The 22,584-nt window shown below is 34.8% G+C and overlaps 1 long non-coding RNA gene across 1 annotated transcript in view; it reads right to left on the bottom strand.

Annotated features, from left to right (window-relative positions):
• LOC116420492 overlaps positions 1 to 21,623 on the bottom strand; it is a 49,461-nt gene extending 27,838 nt beyond the window's left edge. Inside the window, exons 1-2 of the long non-coding RNA XR_004230832.1 lie at positions 21,539 to 21,623; positions 15,052 to 15,249 (exon numbers count right to left, since the gene is read on the bottom strand). This is a non-coding gene — a long non-coding RNA (uncharacterized LOC116420492). The remainder of the gene's footprint in view (positions 1 to 15,051; positions 15,250 to 21,538) is intronic.
• Between the last annotated feature and the right edge of the window lie 961 nt (positions 21,624 to 22,584).

Genomic DNA, 22,584 nt, shown 5'->3' with positions numbered 1-22,584 from the left:
GCAAATCCAGAGTTCTTTCTACCTTGTCCCTCTATCTTATAGCATTTTGGTGTGATAAAAAGTTGATTCCTTGCAAAAGTAACTATTTTTTCTGATTTACACAGATTTTGCCAATTTCCCTTAACATTTCAGGCCTTCTCCTATACAACTCTTTTTGCTTCTTTCTAGCCCATTTCTTTTCCATTCTCCCTTTTTTAAATTTTCTGTCTCACCCTTAGCCTTATTCCCTTTCTTAGGCTCCACATTTTGGCAGGAGTTCAATGTGAAATGTGCTTCATTTCCAACTAAATGGAAGGTTGAGTGATGAGGATTTTTTTCCCCCTGCTCATCATCAATTCTGTTTCCGTTCCAGGATTCCTGAGTCTTGCAAAAAAGGACTTCCTAGAGAAGAGCATGAATGCCATTGTAGCTGTTATCCAAGCTGTTCATGACTCATGCAATCAGGGAGACCTGAAGGAAAAACTGGAATTGACAACTGAAGCATGCCTCAAGTTTCTCTGGCAACACAATGTACAGTCAAACCTGATTAATATTAAATCAATAGGCCAAATCTATGTTTTCAGAAGTTTCTTGAAAAAATTTCCCTTCAGATTAACCAGGCTGTGGCCTTTGCTATGAAATTGTTACCACACCACTTTCTTTTCTTTTGAAAGTCCAGATGGGCAGATAAACCAAAAACGGATCAGCCCCATCTGTCATTCCTACACACAAATTATTCCCCCTCCCACTACTTCCCTTCTCCTCTTCAACTGATAATAATAATAATACTCTGTGTTTATATTATATTAATAAATACTCTATGCAGCTTTAGCTTTTGGAATCCCACAGTCTCCTTCACTGTACTATCATGGAATTGACTTTATAGTCTTTGTGAAGCATGCCAATTAGCAAATATTTCTACACCATCCTGTCCCACTATTAAAAGAAGAATCATATAGGGCCAAGACATCGAATTATTTGCTCCTAGGGACTCAATGGATCAATGAACAGAAGATTCTTGCTTCTATTTCAAATATTTTAAACCAGGGCATTCCTTTATGTCATAGATCACTTTGGCAGCCTCCTGAAAATTAGAGACCCCTTTCTCAGAATAATATGTATATTTAAATATATATAATATGTACACATGTATATATAAATATATAATAATATATGCATATGTATACTACTATATATACATATGAAGTATATCTACATATGTACATTAATATATGATATGTATATATCATATATGTATATATATATATAAATATGTATACTGCATGTACCTATGTACACTATACATATCATAGCTTGATCATTCTTACTCTTTCTAGATTTACTAATTAGAACATAGCTATAGACAAAATAACCAAACTTCTTAAATCTTTACCTCACCCATTCATCTTTAGGACTATCAAAGGAATGTGTTGATATATACATTCTTTGATGATAAGTGAGATTCCCAAGAGTTTATTCTTTTCTTAGGATGAACAAAAATGGAGCCCAGAAAATATTTATTTCAGTTAAATAAATGTAAAACCAATTAATATAATGGCAAGGTGTTAACTTTATAATCTTTAGTTCATACATCTTCACCAATGATAAAAAAAAATTCTAGTTAAAATTCATTATGCCTATGAGCCAATCTTTAGGGAAATTATTCCTTAGGAAGCAGTGATGTTTTTCATCTTTAAAAAAATTGTTATCTGTATTGTAATGCATGAATTTGAGTCATAGAATGCTGGAGTTCAGAGGGAGTGAGAAGGTCAATTCAATTAAATCCAACAAATATCTATTAAGTGTATACTATTATGTGTCTGTAAGGCACTGTGCCTTAATCATAGGATCATAGAATTATAGACTTAAAAGAGACCTTAGTGATCTCCTAGTCCAACCCTCTAATTTTAGTGAAGAGGAGATTAAGACCTAGAGAGACTTAAATGGACTAAACAAAGTTATAACTAGCTAATGGAGAAGCTGGTACTGGACTGTGACTCTCCTGATTTTCATTTAAGTGCTCTTTCTACCACAACACTCACCTATGAGTAGCAGAGAGATCACTTTCAGTTGAAGGAGGGAAGCTGAGGAGGAGCAGGAAAGGAGCTCATCCACACAGTCATCTAAGTAGCTTCCTATGTTAACTAAGTCTAACAAGAAGAAGTCCTGAACTAATTTTTTCCTACTCTGCTGAAGGACTCCAAGTGTCCTCCAACTTTGACATTTTCAGATCTCTGGGACCCATCTCAAGATATGGTTTTGTCCATGGAAGTTGCCATTGACAAATTTATCTTTGGGAACTTATTTTGGAAAAAAAAGCATCATCCTTTTGGATAAATCCTTGAAATCTAAAGGTATAAAATTACATGGTTCCAATTCAATAAATGCTAATTAAATGTCTACAAGATGTAAAGCAATCGCCTAATCATTTGGGAAATAAAATAAAGCCTATTGATATTCTTAAGGGACTGCTGAGATGAAGCAATAACAAGTACACAAATGAATACTCATTATATAAAATTTTACAAAGTAATTTCAAGAGGAATAAAACACTAGCAATAAGTGTTATGGCTTTGAATAGAAGGGAGTATCTGAGCTGGGCTTTGAAAAATGCTATGGATTTTTTGAGGTAGAAAAGATGAGGGAATACAGTGCCAAAGTTCAGATAAGTGATAATAACAGAGCTGTATGAGTGAAAAGGAAAGCATAGTTGTGAGAAATTTTGTAGAAGTAGAATTGGTAAAACTTGGCAACTTAGTGGATGTAGGATTCAAGGGAAAGAAAAGAGTCAATCATGACTCCAGGTTGTGAACCTTGGTAACTAAAAGGATGTGGGCATCCCCAAGAGAAACAGGAAAATTTAGAGGAGTAGAGGTTTCAGTTTGAAATATAATGAGTTATAGTTTTTTTTGTTTCATTTCAGATGTCAATGGGATATTCAGATGGAGATTTCCAATATAGATAATTAAGAAATAATATTGGGAAATGATGAGAGGCAGCACAGCATACTGGACAGAGTACTGAACTTGGAGCCAGATTGATGAGGTCTCATGTCCTGTGTCTGAAACATTAGTTGTGTGATCCTGGGTGAGTCATTTCCCTCATTCAAGCATCACTTTCTTACTAACTGGCCTAGAAAAATATGAAATAATATATATGCTTTCTTGAAATGGAAGTTTATTATTACATATTTCAAATGTTTTCTTATGTTCTGTCTACCTGATACAATTTTTCTTTTTCTGTCCTTTTCTTCTTTTTAAATTCTGTATTAAATTTCAAATAAATATATTTTTTAAAAACAAATAATTTTGAAGAGTCTACCAGTGGAGGGCGGAGAAGGATAAATGCACTGAATTTTGCAAAAGGGAAGAGAATGGAGTCTGCAAACTATAGAACAATGAGCTAAACTTAGATTCCTGACAAAATAAAAGAACATATTATTAAAGGGATAGTTTATGACCATTTAGGAAAGGAAGTAATTATCACAAAGAACTTGTGTGGCTTCCTTAGAAACAGGTCATCCCAGATTAACCTCTTTTACATTTTTGACAAGATTATTATACTGGTAAAATATATTATAGATATTATTTGCCTAGATTTAGCAATACATATATGAAGTCTCTCATGATAGTCTTATATCCAAAGGGAGAGGTGTGAACTGAATTATATTCTGACTAAGTAGTTTCATAACTGGTTTATTGGCCTAAAGAATAGTTATTAGGGAGCTAATTTCATTTAGGAAGGGGGTCTCTAGTGGAACAACTTTAAGATTTATTACTGGTCTTGAGCTTTTAACACTTTAAAAGTACTTGGCTAAAATGCTCAGATGGCATTTGTATTAAGTTTTAAATGATACTAACCTAGTAGGGACAACTAGTGAATTATATAGATTCTGACAATGTCAGGATCAATATGATCTCTCGACAGCCTCTTTGTTTGAGTCAAATATAATGAGATAAAATCTTAGAGGTAATTATGGTCTCATATCTGAATTCAAATAATTATCTTTAGGAAGGTTGGAATATGTGTCCTCTGAGATCTTTACTAATTTGGAATTTTGGGTGAGATCAATCAGGAGATTCAATTTTAATATAGAAACTCTTCAATATTAAAATTGAATCTCCTGACTGATCTCACCCCAGATACCTGACAACTTATCTATATATATTTCAATTTATCAGGTTTGTTTGATGAGTACCACTACATTCAAGACATAAGACCAAAAAAAAAAAAAATGTTCCTGTCCCTCAAGAAGATTACAGATGCATGGCCTGCATACAAATAAGTGTAAGTCAAAGGAGAGAATACAAAATTCCATAAGTTAAATTTTGGAGGGAGAGTTCATCAGTCCCTGGGATGTTTTCTTGTTCTGGTTCCTTTTGCCTAATTTAAGACTCTGCTCTGGATCTCCAGGTTGTTATTCAATTTTGGGCTCTGTGTAACTGTATCTCATGCCTCTCTTCTTGGACAGTTGGCTAACTCCTTACCCTTTTTCTCCTATTTGTTTGCTCAGTGCCTACTGGCTCATTCACTTCTAGAATTATATTTTTACCTTGCTTAGACTCATAATTTTGGTTGAAGTGGGATTACATTGAGGCCTTAGCTCTTTTCTTTGGCATTCTCCAAAACCCTAAACCAGTAATATCAGAAATTCTAATAGCAGAGTTCCAATTTCCTCTGTTAAGTACTTGGTTACCAAGTACTTTTAAGTACTGTTAAGTAACAGGCAGCCCCTGATAGAATACAAGTTTATTGAGGGCAAGAACTGTTTCATATCTCTATCCATTCATTATCTTCAGCACATTGCATGTATTCAATACTTAATGAATGGTTGATTTTATTAGTATATAATTTCTCCTATGTATCTTTCCAAAGGATAAAACAATATTGGTTCCATTCCTATATTCCATTTTGTAAGTATAGGATACAGTTAAAATCATTCAGAGTGTTATTGATTTTTGAACTTAAATACACACTTATTAGTATATTTATATATTGATTTTCCCCTCCTCCCTTTTTTATCCTCCTCCACATTTTGGTCCCTGTTATCAGTTTCACTTATACTAAGATGATCCCAGTTTCCTTCCACAAACACATCCTATTATCCTTCCCATTACTCTATTATCCCAAGTTCCTCAAGCTTAATGATTTCATTTTTCTTTTTGTTTATTTTTATTCCTCTTTGTTTAGTTTTTCTTTTCCCATTCCCTATTACAAGTGTATAGTTCAGCATCCTCCCTGTTTCTACTTGCATCCATTCTTTTAACATTCATTTTTCTTTACTTTGCTTTCCTTCCCATAGGTTGCTTATTTCTTTCTTTTTCTTTGGTGTTATGAAATCTAATTTCCGATTCATAATTTTTATGCCTGCAAAATCTTTCTTCATTCTTCATATATCCCTGTATAAGGCCATGCTTCTGGAAAGTAAACATTTTGCCCCTCTTTTCCTACTATAAATATATATTTTATTCCTCCCTTTGTCTCCATTTCCCTCTTTTTATAGAATCTTATTCTGAAGAGTCTAGTTTCCAGAAATACAGGGTGTACCAAAAGTCTTAAGGTGGCTTTAAGCTATTAAAACTAATAAAGTTCAAAACCACACTAAGGCTTTTGGGACATCCTGTACTAATTCATGAAGGAGGCAGTGTAGTGTGGTAGAAGTCATGCTATTTTCCATGTCACAGGTCTGGCTCTGCTCTATACTGTTATATTCATTACCTGCTCAGCCTAAGATCATTCATATGTTCTAAGTCCCACTGTCCAACCATCTCTCAAACTGTATGCTCAATAGATATCATCTCCCAGGGCAAGATGTGATTCTGGAAAGAACAATCCTAGATCACAAAGGGGGTTTCCTTAAAGTGCTCACTCTCCTAAAATCAAGCCTGTTGTGAGACTTTCATCATATCTTCCCCATTTTTGTGAGAATGGACTTTAATGTTCCCGTTCTAGGATTCTACTTGACTCCTGGCTCTCCTTCATATATTCTTCTCTATGCCACATTGTTTCTTTCCTGACTGTCCCACAAAAGGATAAAATCAAGCAAGTCCTTTCCTTCTATCCTCTTACATTTAAGTTAGGCTAGAGTATGGATTTATTTCACCCCTGGTTCTTATTCTTACCCACTTAAGAAATTTCCTTCAATATTATCCTATATTTGTCCATCCTGAAAATGATTAACTTAAAAAGGAATATGGATTTTATTCTATGATTTAGATTATTTTTCACTCATCCTTCTCACTTTTTAAACTCCTTAACATCTTAAAATCCTAAAATCCTTTTGTCACTGAATTCTCTCTGGCCTTCAATCAATGTGAAAATTAAAGTTTTTTTTAAAAAATCATATCTTGCTTTAGAATCATGAATACTGATTCAATTTCTAAATGTTTTCTTATTGATTGCCCTTGTTTATCTTTCTTCTTTTTTGAAATGTCTACATGTCAAATGAGTGCTGCTCACTTTTTGTTTCTTTCTAAAGGAGTTATTAACATTATCATTTTGTTTGAAGCTTATTTTTTCATTGATAATTAGTTTCAACATTTTTAGGATTTTTGCTTCAGACATATTAACTTTTTAATCCATTCTAATCACTGTTCTTTGAGATAAGATCTGATCATGTCATTCTCTTACTCAATCAACTCCATTGGCCCCCTATTGACTCCAGTGGCTCTGAATTGACAATGATAAAATATAAACTCTTCAACTGAGTTTTTAAAGTTCTTTACAAGCTGGTTTCAACCTGTCTTTCCTGCTTTATTGAGTATTATGTAAGGGCCATCACCAATGTAATGATCTATGTTTATCTACCAGACTCCAATAACCCTGAGAGAGAGAGAGACAGAGAGAGAGAGAGAGAGAGAGAGAGAGAGAGAGAGAGAGAGAGAAAACATTCAAAATGATCTTTGCTCCTCATAGTTGGGATCTCTATGCCTTTGCACTGGCTATTCTCCTTGACTAGAATGTATTCTCTCTTAACCTTTGATTAAGTATCTCTCTATCAATATTCAGCTTAAGTATCAATTTATAAATGCAGTCTTTTCTGATTTTTCATTCTCAGAAACTACCTAATCTGTACTTATTACTTATTTGTACTAAGTATTTGATTAAATTTGTAAACACTTAACTATTTTGTATTTATTTGAACTTTATATTCATTCTGCTTATACTTTATTTGTACTTGTCTTTTTCATGAGAATATAAGCTTCTGGAAAGTAAAAATTATCTCATTCTTTATACCTGTATCTCTTTCAGCAAACCTGTAAGTTCTCAATTATTTTCTAATGTTTATGTAATGATTATCTGGAATCCTGCCACATGGAAACTCCATGGGTAGATAACTACTGATGGTTTTATATTTTCCCTATCTCATAGTGAAATCACTATCAGTCTTTCTAGGTGATAGATCTCTTCCATGATAACCCAATTTCTCCATCACAGAACTAGGGGACTCCAATATCCACTCTTTTACTTCTCTTTTAAGGGGGTAGAGTTGTGAGTCAGATGGTATCATACTGAGACAAAATGAGAAAGAAACTACCACATCCCAAATTTAAAAGGTAGGTCTATTAGCTCAACTGTAGTACTTTGCAGTGGGTTGATCAAGAAGAGTGTTTCTCATAGTCTATTTATTTTAGAAAAATATTACAATATAGAAAACTTTTTCTTAATGAAATTTCTCCAAATGAAATTTCAGTTGCCTAATTTGGTGTTGCCAAATTGCCTAAATTTGGTGCTTTAAGCATTTCTGGTTTGTGGAGATGGAACTTGATTTGAGAAGTAACCACTTACTCTGCCATTATATCAGAAATGATCTCTATTAGTATTTTTAGTGGTCAATCTCCAAAGAAAGAAGATTAACCAAATTAAACATGTCATGAAGGGAATGTTATTCCATCCTAATTATTTGCCTAAACTAGGTCACTTGCTAGTATCTATGTAGGCCTGATTGCCACATAAGAGTTGTAGGGTTACTTTTGTCATCCCACTAAAGATTGGACACCATTTAACAACAACAGCTCAATTTTCAAAGGGCTTTTCTCACAAGATCTTGTCCTATTCCCATTTTAAAGATGAAATGACTGGGATTCACATGACTTGCCTACAGGTAGTCACAAAGCTAGTAAGTATCCAATAAGGAACTTAAATCCCAGTCTTGTGACTTTAAATCTATTCTCCTTCCATTACATCATATAGATAGAATTTATGTATCTAGCAGGGAATATGTAGATATCAATAATTTCAATATATAATATATAAAGATAGTCTCCTGCCATTTTGCCTAGTATTACAGAGAATGACTGTCATAGAATCATTTATTTAAAACATGTAAGAAATACTCTGACTCCTTGTAGAAACTTTGTCTACCAATGGTTCTTGATAAATTTCATCATCACTCTCAACCCAAGACCTATCTTGGCAAATGGCAATAGTGATAAGTTCTGGTGGATGACAATGAGGAATAAAGGCAGTCCCTCTGTAGAGGGGATTTAAGGAATAAATTAATCTAATAAAAGCATTAATTTTAAAGAAAATTAATTTCTTATAAAAGCATAATAATAATAAACAAATTACATAACAATATGGAATATAACAATAGCTGTGTAAATAACAATAGATATTTAGATTTAGAAAAATCTAAAAATACAAATAATAATGATAAAGGGAGTAGTGATAAACAACTAGGGTAAGTTTGATATTTTGTTAAAGCTAATTTACATATTTAAAACAAATTGTAAATGACAGAAGATAATAATAATAATTATAGTAGTTGACTTTAGGTTTGCAAAGCTGTTTACATACCCCATCTCATTTAATCTTGGAAATTCTGTGAGGTAAGCATTACAATCATTATTATGTCCATTTTGCAAATGAGGGAACTCAGGTAATGAGGTTAAAAGATTTGCTGGTGTGAGATGAGAACCTAAGACACAATCTTATACTCTATCTCCTAAAGCCCCAGATTCTCCTGTCTTTTTGTTTGTTTTGTTTTGTTTGAGAAGCCATCGGGGCTAAGTGACTTTCCCAGAATTATACAGCTAGTACATTTCAAGTATCTGAGGCCAAATTTGAACTCAAGTTCTCCTGACTCAATCCACTGGCTATATAACTGCTCTAGGCTCCAGCTTCTTAAACTGTGGAATACAATTCCATATAGGGTCTTGCAATTTAATGGAAGGGTAGCAAATTTATGATTTGTTATCAATGAATATTTTGGATTTAGATGCCTCTTTTATATACCTATATATCTTGGGTCATGTAAAAATTTCTCAGTGAAAAGGAGATCACAAGGGGGGAAAAGTTTAAGAAGCCCTTCCCTAGGCCATGAATATGATTTTATGTCTGATCTTTTTGTAATGTGGTTATTTGGGGAGAGGTATTTGAAGTTTTGTATCTATTGAAGGTTGTCAGGTTTATAACAAAAATATAAATCTCACATGCAATGTCAAGCTGTCACATCTGTATCTACCACTAAAAGATATACATGATTCTTCAGATTGATCTGAGTTAGTTAAATTGGAATGGGATCTTCTGCTAGGGGCAGGAAGTTTTTCTATGGAGGCAAAGGAGAAAAATGAGAGGATTTCTGAAGGAGTCTGAAAAAGCCCAGACAGACTTGGCTAAATGGATCCTTATAAATTTCTGGCTAGAGCCTTCTCCATTTGAGGATGACTCCAGGGCATCTGAAGTTCATTATGGTGGTCTACAACGTACAGCAAATAGGACCTCTTAGAGAAAATGATTAAAGAGCACCACCTAACTCCTGTCTGTCTGTGAGCCTCTGTTGTTTCCAGTGCCCAAGTCATTTCCTGATGGATCACAAGTCAGTTAGTTGGGCGTACTCTGATAAACTGAAACAGTGAAACATCTGGCTTACAACCCTAGAATAATTAAGGTAGGTAGGTCCTGGAGAGACTAGAACCCCCCAGAGTAGCAGACTTGTTGGGTCTTTGTGTTTTATTTGTATTTAAGAACTAGCAGCTATAATTACTCCCCCAAGAAAGCCTCTATAACATTAAATGCTCTCTAACTGTTCTTAATGACTATGATGTCTAATCCCTAATCATTTTCCATAATTTTCTGCACCTGCCACAACTTAACGTCTGAGACTTCAACTAGGAAGGCAAGATGCATAAAAACACTAACAGGTTGTCCACAATCTCCTAGATGTAGGCAAAGATATTATATAACATCTCTGGATTTGCAAACACAATCCATTTGGCTGACGCAAAGCCATATGACCTGAAACTCATTTCTCTTAATCATACTGCTGTCTATCAGTATACAACTATAGATGGTAAACTGCTTATGTTCCAGATGTTTATCAACTAATTATGAGTTTCTGATGAACCACTTATACTAGTGTACTGGTCTATACTAATTTTTTTTTAACTGTTGTTGTGTTTTTTTTCCTCCTGCAGGATTCAACAGTGAATTTTCTGCAAGGAGAGACAGAGTGTCTCCAGTGCATTTTAATTAGTCAATTATGCGCAGTCATTGCCAGGTGACATATATGATGCTGGCCCTGTAGAAATGACATATTGAAACTGTTTAAACTTACACATTCTACACTGGGTGTGGCTTAAGCTTAAAGTTACCATGACTTTCACCCTGAGTTTGCATATTATAGAAGGCCAAAACCTGATTATCCACAGTAATAGGGCACATTTTCATGAAGAATCTTGCCAAGCCCTTAATTGTATAGTTGTGAACTGAATAGGAAACTGGAGTTTTACAGAGGAAACAAATTTACTGTTTAATAGTGGTCTCATTTGGGGGAGGAGGAGTAGAGTTTTCATTTCATTCCACTTCTTTGAATGGTACTCCCCCTACCTGCCCTTTCCATTAATACTCCTTCCCTCTGTGTGCCTCAGCTCCCTTCCACTTCTCTTTTTCCTCCTTCCCTCTATTGCTAGGAACTTTTCTCAAGACAAGCAGTGGACAGCTTTGCCTCTAAATCCATTGCTTTCTGATAATTAGTGGGAGTCATCCAAAATTGCTTGAAGGAAAAAGTGAGAAAGGAAGAGGGAAGAAAAAAGAATGAATCATTCCTGTTCTTTTTATTTTCAATCACTAAGCCCCATTTTTGTCCTTGTTTAGCCTCCTAAGGAGAACTTGTTTTATGATATGGTGAAACTATTTCACTAGCTATCAGAAGCTAGTGAGAAAGAAAAGAATTGCTAATGGGACTATAGTGTAACAGCTAACATGAGAATGAATTCCCTAAATCCTCATGAGACTTCTCATGCAAATTTACCACATGTATTTTGCCTTTCCCTAAATGTTCTGCTTTTTTTCTCCCTTCCTCCCTCCTCCATTCCTCCTTCCCTCCCTCCCTCCCTCCCTCTCTTCTCCTTTCTTCCTTCTTTCCTTCCTTCCCTCCCTCCTTCCTTCCTTCCTTCCTTCCTTCCTTCCTTCCTTCCTTCCTTCCTTCCTTCTTTCCTTCCTTCTTTTATTTTTCCTTGTGAGAGGGAACATTCTTACTTGTTTATATTGGTATCCCAGCACTTCATATAATGCCTAGCACATAGTAAACACTTAATAAATGTTTTAAATACATTATTTACATATCTATCTATTCATCCATCTACCCATTCTTTTTCTCCTCTTTCTCTCATATCTTTCATTTGTCCCTTTCCTTTTTGTATTTTTTTTTTTTGCTTCTGTTCACTATCCCCTCCTTGAAACAGGCAGTAGGAAAATAAGGGGATTTCAATATTAACCAAAGGAGAAATAATTGGTTTCCAATTATTGAATAAATGGATGAGTAAACATAACAGGATAATGTCCTAGAATACAGATTAGGTGGTTCAAATTTGGTTCTTGTTTTCTTGAGTATGTCTGGACAGAAAGATAGAAGAAAGCTTTTCTGTTTAGCACCTTGAACCCTGTACAGACAAAAAAAAAAAAAAGAATTGAGAATAATCTGTGACTGTTTCTGAAGAAAGGTGTTATATAGACCAAAGCTGAAGTACTACTGATCCCTGGAAAACAGGCTTTCCTGAACAAGCATTGAAATAAAGGCTTCCCTACCATTGTTTGTCTCCCTTTTACAAAGTCAGTGATAAAACAAGTTCTCTCCCTGTCCTCAGTCCTGGCTACTTTGATCTTATGTGTTCTGTGGTTGCATGGAAGTAGAGGAATGCCAACATGATGATGGCCAGCACCAGACAGTTATTATCAAAATGATTTCTTTATGTGACCAGGACCCTGCTTAATATTTTCCAGTTACCAGGTGTTACCCAAATATATGCATGTGGTTTACTGGTTAGTACCTAAGAGGATTTGGGTGGCTCCATTCTTTTCTCTTTCAATAAAACAATGGGGTCATTTGAAACTTGAAAAGCTTTGAAATGATGAAGGCACCTTATTTGAAGTTTGGGGAAGGGAGAGACCTTGATCCCTAATAGAAATGCAGCTGTTTGTTTTCCCTGAACCAATAGGTTTAAATTGCAGCAGTTGGAGATCTGGATAAGGCATTAGGAATAACTCTTTAAATATGATATAATGTCAAAATGCAAGCTAGTAAGTGATGCCAGGGAGTCAACTTCTTTGCAGATTATCAAGGCAGGGCTTTGTGTAGTAGTATTTAAGAAGTTCAGTGATCTTTCCTCTTCTAAAAGTCTCTTAATACCATGTGATTATAAAATTTTGTAGAATAGCACCAATTTAGACCAAATGCCATATGGAAGCAAGCTTAGGTGTGGATGCAGCAAGAGGTTAACAAGGAAAATATCATTTCCATATATCACAATATTATTTAACTTATTACCAGAGAAACAGCAAAAAAGAACAATAATTGACTTGCTAAAGGCATCTATTCTTGACCCTTTAATAGGTAACAAGAAGAGCATGACTTATGCTAATTTCCTGAATAGTCATTGGGATTTGAATATCCAAAACACTTGAAATTCTGACCACATTTGTCCCAGACACAAGCAATCCAACATCTCTATGTTTTAACTTTCATTAGTAAAGGAAAGATAATATTCTCAGATATTCTCCAAGGGATATTGAGATGATAAATATTTGAAAGCTCATCGCTATTGAGACCCTCACTGGTCTTTATAACTATAACATGCTTTCCAGGTTTTTCTATTGCAGAAGCACTCTTCTCAAAGCAAACAATACATAATTATGTGATTTAGGGATGCATTGCCCACTAAAATCCTGCCCATATACTTCTTTATTAGCTGGAAGTGACAATGGTTTCTCAAAGATTTTGTCAGTGAATTATAAGCTGTGGCATGTCAATTATAAAGTATGGGCAATGGAAGGTGGGTTGTACCAATGAAAAGCTTGCCTATTATGCAAGGACCTACCTAATTAATGCCAAAGGATTTGCCCCAATGGATTTTTCAAAGATTCTTTAATTAAAAGTATCTTCAGTCTTTGACAGTGAAGGAAATAGTTACACATAATATAAATATAAATACACATAATATAAATATAAATATGAAAATTGAAAATATTTATTTATTAAGATAAATTAATCAAATTAAAATATTAATAATTTAATTAATGAGGAAGGCATCAGGGAGAAGGTGAGGTACCAAATTGTGAGTCAGGAACCCTTGGTTCTTTTCCTGACCATTAGTCAGGTTAGCTTACTTGACCTTGGTTGAGAAAGAAAAACTTCACTTTTGTTATTTAATATATTTGGACTAAAAGGATCTCTAAGGTTCTTTCCAGCTTGAAAATCCTGTGATTGTATGATTTCAGTTCTTGACATTGCATTAACTCTTTTACTCCAACAAAACTTAGTCTGTGCAGCAGCAGGCCATAGCTAGATTAAGAAAATGCTTGTTATAAAATAATCATTCATAAGCTGTCCACATTCAGTAATGTCAAAATTAGTTTATGGTATTTGCATAATGCTTACTGGCAGATAAGGTCTTGAATGGATTTGAAAAATACTGTCTCTGGTGCCTCTAGTTACTAGATCTCCACGATATTAATACTGAGCCAGAATGTCTTCAAAGAGAAGTGATTTTTTCAGTAAGTCCCAACTTGTCAATACCCAAAGAGTCTAATTCACAGGGAGTATTTTATGCATAGGAAAAAATGAGGTTCTTCTTTCCTTATTTATTACTGTACTGTTAGAATGTAAGCCAAGGCTTTCTGGATTCAACTAAACATTCAACTAAGCAAAATGTCAATAACATAAGCCATTAATTCAAGAATGCTTTCTGCATCATTAGAAATATTTCTGGCTTATTAGCCAGAGTTATGCAACAAGCATTTCCCTTAAAGATATCTGATGTCTGTCAGGGCTAACAAGCTATAGGAGAAAATAACATTTTATCTGCATGGCAGGAAGGGCCCCTCAGCTGCAGAAATCCTTTTGAAATGAAAGAAGCAATCTCTGTTTTTTAAGGGCAGAATTAGCCTTGGGTATTAGCCTAGACAAGGTGGGCATTTTTACTTTAACAGTGAATACTCTACTTGAAAACAACTTCAGCATATCTACATCCTGACTTCTTGGGGAAAGATAGAGAAAGATAAACTTGCACAGTTTATCATAATTTGGGCAGAAGGGGATGCCTGGTTGGAAGAAAAAGGAAGCCACTTTACTCACTGTCAGTTCAAGTTTCAATGAAACAAATTAGGCGCTTACTGTGGTTGAGTCTAGCATCTAAATATAATTGATTTTGGCAGGATTTGCTTAAAACCCTTAAAATATAATTTAAATCTGTGATCACAGGTTAATAAATAGTTTAGAAATATAAAAGTAGATCATAGATAAAATATTATTCTTATCTGTTGAGTGACTGAGCTGAGAAAGGGTCCTGACACCAACTATGGCTGTTAAAATAAACTGAAGCAATTTATATTTGGCACTATAAGGTGAACAATAGGAGGGGATCTATTATCTTCTTATCATGCTTTTCTTCTGAAATGGCCTTTTATTACCATTGCACTGAAGGAAAAATAGGGAAAATATGTACCCTCTTGTCTTCTAAGAGGAGTTGGATTAAAAGAAAAATCTAATTTGAAGGGAGATGAAGAGCAAGAAAGACTTTACAACTCACCTTGCAAATGTCTCTCTCATGACATTGTTATTGTCCTACTTACCATGATTCTGAATAGAAAATGACGTCTCCATTTTCTTACATTCCTTATGTTTACACAGATACCAAATCCTGCTGATTATTTATGGTAGCAATCTTTTCTTTATTCTGATTCTAACCATGCCTGGTTCACAATAGCAGTCTCCTAAATGGTCTTATGCTTTCAAGTTTCTCTCTTTTCCAACATATTCAGGCGATCTTCCTAAATGGTAAAAGAAACTGAAACATAAATTCCAGAATAACCTTCCTAAAATACTGCTTTCATTGTCTCTCCTCTGCTTGAGAACCTACCATACTTCTCCATTATTAAAAGAGTACTGACATTTTAAGGACCTTCATAATTTTCCTCCTTTGTCTACCCAATCTCTTGATGGGAATTTTAAAATGCCTCAATTTGAAGATGATATTGAATACATTGACCCCTGAAATACTTTAATTTCTTTCAGTGAAATCCAATCAATGACCAAATAATTGTCATATCCTCAAAAGGGAATAACAAATTAAATTAAAATCCATATTTCAAGACTTTTATATGAAACAAAAAGAGCAATCCATTGTTATTCTGTATAATTATTTATCTGTATCTATATATGATAAAACTATCTCTTTCTCTGTCTTCTACATATCTCTTCTTTTCTCTTCTTCTCTCTCCTTTCCTCTTTTTCTCTCTGTGCTTCTCTCCACCTTTTTGTGTCTGCCTGCCTCTGTGTTTCTCATTATAGATTCAAAACTAAAAGAAACCTTAGAGATCATCTGGTCTAATTCTCACACTTTTTAGTTGAGGAAGCTGAGACAGAGAAATGAAGATAGTTGTTCAAGATCACACAGGTAAAGAAAAGAGGAACAATTTGAATGCATTCTTTGACATTACATATATTTCTCTCTTAGTTTAAATGGATAATGATCTGGCTCATAATTGAATGGGTAGACATCAGACTAGATCACATTTCATGCACTGTGTGTGACTGTCAACAATACTAAACTTCTCCCCTCCACATCTTTTAGTAACAATAATATTTTGGTGCTGCTATATGAAGTAGGGTTGTTTGATGCAAAAACACTAGATTTGAAATTAATACAGATCTGGATACTATATGAGAGGGAGTCATTTAACTTTATGAGCCTCAATTCCCTCATAGAAAAAAAAATAGGGATAATAATGCCTTACAGGAAGTGTGAAAACATGAAGTAATATGTGAGGTAAACTATATTACAACTATAGAAATGTCAACTGTTAGAATGATGATGTCTGAGTCATGAAACAATACAACCCTGAAATAATCAAAACTGCAAATTACTCAAAAAGAAATAGTCAGAGAGATGCTTATGGAGGGAAGGTACCACATTGTACTAATGATGATTTATGAGAAGTGGTCTGAAAGGTATTATCAAGAACATACATGATTAAAAATTATATTGGGCCAAAAGTCAGTAGCTAGGTGGCAAGATGGTAAGCATGCTGGGTCTGAATTCAGGAAAATTCATCTTCCTGACTTCAAATCTGGCCTCAAATACTAGCTATGCAATCCTGGACAAGTCACTTACTTTTGTTTGCTTCCATTTACTCATCTGGAAAATGAATTGAAGAAGGACATGACAAACCACTCTAATATCTTTGCCAGGAAAACCCCAAATGGGTTTGTGAAGAGTCAGATACCATTAAACAATAGCAATAACAAATAATGGAAGTAAAGATAACAAAAAGACATCCCCCAAACCACCTTGCTGCCCTCTAAGATACAAGGACCTGTGATTTCTTCAGCATGAAAGCTACTTTCATTGAGTTAGATCATAGCCTTGTAAAAATCTATAATTTGAGAGAATTGCCAAAGCAACTTACCCAAGACCACACAACTCATGTTAGAGGCATTATTTGAACCCAGGCTTTCCTGATTCTGATTCTATCATTCTACTTGCTATTCCATGTTTTCTCTTCTAACTGATTCAATAAAGAACAGAAATAAAAGGCTTTTGGGATATTGGATAGATACAAAAAGAGGACATTGGTGGAAAGATAAATGAGAATCACAAAGAATGAAATGGGTTATAATTTACGTAAGTGGAAAGAGTACCTAAAATAACACCACTACAGATTAATTAATATGTATATATAATCTCATTTCTCCTCTTCTTTTCCAATACCAATTCTGTCAGACTAGATTCCCCTCTATTCCCCCATATGCTATGTTCTTTCCACCTCTCCACCTTTCCTTATACAAGTGCTCATACCTGTGATTTCTTCTTTCCTCTCAACCTAATCAGATCCAGTCCATTCTACAATTTCTGACTTTAGATTCTCCTCCTTGGTAAAGCCTTCCTTGGCTAATTATGCCATTCCCTGGGATCTCTCCCTTTTCTGAATGTTTTTGGTGCTACCACTCAGCCTGACCTAATAAGGTAGTTCTTCATGTTATTTCTTAATTGTGTTATATTGCTCTAATTATTATCATTCAAGTCATCATCATTATCATTACCAGTTACTGAACAACTGCTATATTTGGTCTAGCTATATTTAATCTGTTAGATCACAAACATTATTAATTTAGAAATTGAATTCTTGGACTTTCTTTACATCTTTCTCAAAAAGTAGCCATGGCAGATAGCAGTCTAGGCTAAAAAAACTTGGAGGGAAGGTCATGTTGTTCACTCATTCTCTCAGTGATGTCCTTTTCTTCATGGCCCCATTTAGGATTTTCTTGGAAAAACACTAAAGTGGTTTGCCATTTTCATCTCCAGTCCATTTTACAAATGAGTAAGCTGAGGCAAGCATAATTAAATGACTTGCCCAGGATTACACAGATAGAAAGTATTTGAAGTCAATTTTAAGGGGAGGCCAAAGGAGGACACTAAGAAATGCATAAATTACTACCGCTAGAAAATATAGTTCTCTATGCTGTAGGAATATTTATTTTGTGATAAGTGAAGTTGAATGTGCTACAGTAAAGTATTTAAAAATTCCTGGGATAGAATAATTTAGCAATACATGGAGAGATTATAGGCAGCCCATAGATCTGAATGGGAAAAAATTACATCTTTTGTTTCCACTAACATTTGATTTCCTTTGTAATCTTATGCATTTTGTTTTATGCATTCAAAAGCATTGTCCTGAGAAGGGGTCCACAGGTTTCACTAGACTGTCAAAGGGAATAGGTTCATCACTCAAAAAAATTTAAGAACTCCTCTCCTCAATAAGGATAATAGACCTCCAAATGTATTTAACCAGATTATTATCTAAATGCTCTTTATCAATCAAAGACTACCCAATACAAATGAAGTAGTGGGTATATCCAACTATTGGATCCAAATAGAACTATGATTGTCTTGTGCTGTTACATTTTATCTCTAAAATAAACACTGTTTTACAAAAGGGATATTATACCCATGTATCCATTGTGAGAATTGGTGATTTCAATCTTCCAATCTTTCCTACTATGCACTATTTTAGTCATGATACAGCCTTATAAAAATGATGTTAGGAAAACCTGGATTCAAATACCACCTCCAGAACTCCAACCTCTGTAATCATATGTAAGATATTTTATTTCTTTGAACTTCAGTTTCCTCATCTATAAAATGGGGATTTAATATCTATAGTGTCTACTTCACTTTTTGGTGTGTGTTTGGGAGATTTAAATGAAACGACATGTGTAAAGTGCTTAGCAAACTTTCTAAGAGTGATATACATGCCAATGTTTTATTGATGGGGGTAGTTTTTCTGTTACTGCTGCTATTATATTAGGGTACTATTAAATCTCATTTCTTTTGGTCCTTCACTTATAATCTACCCCTTTTATCCCACTGTATGTCAGTTCACCCAGGATTTCCCAAAAATATATTTTTAATGTGTTGGTCTCTTTCTTCCTTTAAAGAAAGTACCATCCTGTGTTGGGTACTCTAAGAAACCTTCTCTGCCTTTATTTTATTTATTCAGTGCAATGTTGATAAGGCATAAATCATAGGTATGAGCACCTGCATGTGGAGAGGTGGAAAGGGACATAGCATATGGGGGAATAGAGGGAAATCTAGTCTGACAGATCTGGTATTGGAAATAACGGGAGAAATGAAATTATAAAGGCATATTAATGGATCTCTGATGCTGTTATTTTAGGTACTCTTTCCACCTATGTAACTGAGTGATCCTAATAAATTAAACCATTTCAAATTTATTAGATGCTTTTTTGAAACACTGTATTATCTCAGAATGACTTTAAATTGTGATAATTCTTGGTTCAATGGCAGATCAGTGGGGAAAACACTTTGAGCAAAGTAATTTTTTAAGACTCTCAGATTATAAGCAGTCCACTTACTTGTTCACCAGGTTGTCTCTAAATGCCTTTTTCTGATAATATATTGTAAACTTTTCCTTTTCATTGTTCAGAATTCAAATATAGTCAAATTCAGTTCTGTGTCCATTGCTCAGTACTATGTTTTTGAATTGAGTACAATCCCACTCCTTTCAGACAATAATCCATGTGATATGTTAGAACTGTCATTCATTTGGGTTTGCCCACAGGCATTATAATCTTTTACTAGATTCAGAGTCAAATGACTTGGATAACTTTCTTGATTCTGCTACTTACTGTTGTTCTGGGCAAGCTACTTGATTTCTGGCCTCAGTTTCCTCCTCTGTAAAATGAAAGGAATTAAACTAGATGAATCTTTAGGTCCCTTGCAGCTTTAAATCTTATTTTTTTATGAGATCAGCACAAAAAGTTGGAAACAAACTGCTTGCTCAAATGTAATCTCTGCCTCCCAATGCAGCTTTCTTTGATTAAAAGGTAGAAATATAGCAGTTGGCAGAAATTTAAGAATCTTGTGAAGGTTCTTGAATAGAAAGAATCTGCAAATGGCCTGATAGAATGAGCCCATTTCCATGAATTAAAAAAAATTTAAAAAAGTGATGACTATCATTCCTTTCCATCTGCTCTTGATGACTCAAATGCAGTCTTGTTTTCATTCCTCTGCATGTGCGAATCAGGAATCCAGTCCAACATTTCATTTGGAGTTGTCTGTATTAACTCTTTGTTTCCTGGGTAGTGGGCTTCCACCTAGGCCCAAGTTCTCTCTGTGCCTTCCTTGCATACTAGGTCCCTTCAGTGCTAATGTGCCCTATAAATCTCATTAATCTCTTCTTTTATCACAAATAAGGAATGTCAGTTTTATAGGGAGGAGAAGATGAATGGATAAGATCTCCCTACTTGCAGTTTCCCAGCAATTAATAATAAGCAAATTGCTTTCTGTCAAGTACCTGCTGAGTGGCAGGGTGATAAATGAGGGATCTGGATGGTATGTGGCAAAGGAACAGAGACCGAAACATCCTGAGTACAGTCATCTCCTATCAAGCTTGTGTGCCTTGAGATCATGTTTTAACATGACAGAGAAATGTAAGGGAAGAGGAAAGCAGGTACTGTAAACTATGCTTCAAGTGCCAAGGAACAAATGCAGTCAAACAGCAGCACATGGGTATCTATGTTAGAAAGGATACTTCCTATTGTCCCAGTGAATGAAGTCCAGCAGAATTTTGAAAGCTTGCATTCATTTAGTACTTCCGATGTTGGTAAAACACTTTATAAGAATTGTCTCATTTGCTCATTACAAGAACCTTATAGATTTAGGGCCAACATTATCCCCATTTTACAGATGAGGAAACTGCCATTGATAGAGATGAAATATTTTGCTTGAAATCAAACAGCTACTAAATCTTTAAGGCAGCATTTGAACCCATATTTTCTCAACTTAAAATCCATGCTCTAATCACTCTGTAATATATTCTCTATAAAAGTAGATTTAGAAGAAAGAGATATCAGAGACCATCTAGTCTACCCTGCTTTATTTTACAGATGAAGAAACTGAGGCTCAGGGCAACACAGAAAATGAGTGGAATCAGAATGCAAACCCAAGTCCTCTGGGTGCAAATCCCTAGGTCACTTGTCCATCAATAATTTAGGAGTATGTTACTGTGGTGTAGTAGTTTCCAATAACCATGAAGTTTGGACCTGCTTTTTAACCTAATTTATAAATTTTATGTCATGCCTGAGGTTAAGTGAATTAATCAGAGAAACATAGCTAATAAGTATCAGGAACAAGATTTGATCCAAAGATTTCCTAAAACCAAATCTCACACTTTTATTTGCTATACTACATTACTTATTTTATACTGTCCTTTCTCCCTTTCTCCTTCCTTCCCTCTCCCTGTTTCACTTCCATCCCCTCCCTTTCCTTCTCCCTCCTCCATCTCCTTCTCCCTGCCCCTTCTTCCCCCTCCCTTTCTGTTTCCCCTTCCCCCCTCTTCTCCTCTGCCTCTCCCTTTTCTTCATCCCTCTCCTCCTTCCTCGCTCCCTTCTCTCTCTCTCTCTCTCTCTCTCTCTCTCTCTCTCTCTCTCTCTCTCTCCACCCCCTCTTTATTCTCCTTTAAATAAGGAGTTAAGGTAGCCCATCTAAAGCTCCCAATCAAAGGTCTTCCAAATCCATAATTTTCCAAAATGTTTTACCAGAAATCCCAATGTTAAACTAAGTAAGTGTACCAGACAGTCATTATGTTCCCATGTCCCAAATAGTTTCTTTCTCTGAATATTTTCCTTTAGTTGCTTAAGAGATAGAACTTAACGAAACTCCAGGTTGGGAATTTGATAACATCACAATTAATAGGAAGCTCCACCCACCCACCCCATCCCCAGCTCTGGCAGAGAAATTAGAAACTAGAATATTTTTGATTTAATGTATATGATTAGAAAGATTGATTTATTTCTTTTTTTATTTTTTGGGGACATCTACATATTAAAAAGGGACACAGGTACAGAGAAAACTGGGATATCTGTGGCATTTCTTCTTAAGCTAACATTTAAAAACTAGAGACTCTAAATTCTACTACCAGCTTTCTCTCTATACTTAGGTTTCTACAGTAGGACCTAGAGCTCGAAGGGGTTTTATATATAAAGAAATGAGACCTATTGAGGGGAAATGATTAATCTAAGCTCTACCAAGTTGTAGATGTAGGATTTTAACCCACACTCACTCCAATGTCCCATCTACTGAACAACTATTTTTCAATTTGATTTGAATTTCTGGGATTGACCTTTCTCAATAAGCATTCAATTCAATTCAACACCTATTTATTCTATTCTTTTCTAAGTGCTGAGAATATACACAATGAAATGGTCCTTACCTCCATGAAACATGCAAGCTATCTAGAAAGAAATAACATAAACACATATTAGTAAAATAGCAGTATATGCAAAATAATTTTCAGAGAAAAGATATGGATCTAATACAAAGAGCAATCTAACAGAGGTTCAGAGTATGAGGATAGGGAAAGGAAGAATGGAGGGATACAATGAACATGAATGGCTGTGAGGAAGCTTGAAGTGACCCGTGAACTTTTACACTTCAGAAATTGGTTAATGCTACATATCATGGCTTGATATGTTTTTTGTTCTTAATTTTTTTTTGTTGTTTATTGTTTAGTGTTTAGAAAGTGATGGAAAAATGTGAATAATTCAAATTAATCATGGAAGCTTGCATACTGTGCACTCCACTT

Source organism: Sarcophilus harrisii, chromosome 1 (assembly GCF_902635505.1).
Source record: "Sarcophilus harrisii chromosome 1, mSarHar1.11, whole genome shotgun sequence".
Classification (NCBI taxonomy): domain Eukaryota; kingdom Metazoa; phylum Chordata; class Mammalia; order Dasyuromorphia; family Dasyuridae; genus Sarcophilus; species Sarcophilus harrisii.
The sequence above is the reverse complement of the archived record's forward strand: the minus strand, read 5'-3'. Positions and strand labels throughout refer to the sequence as shown.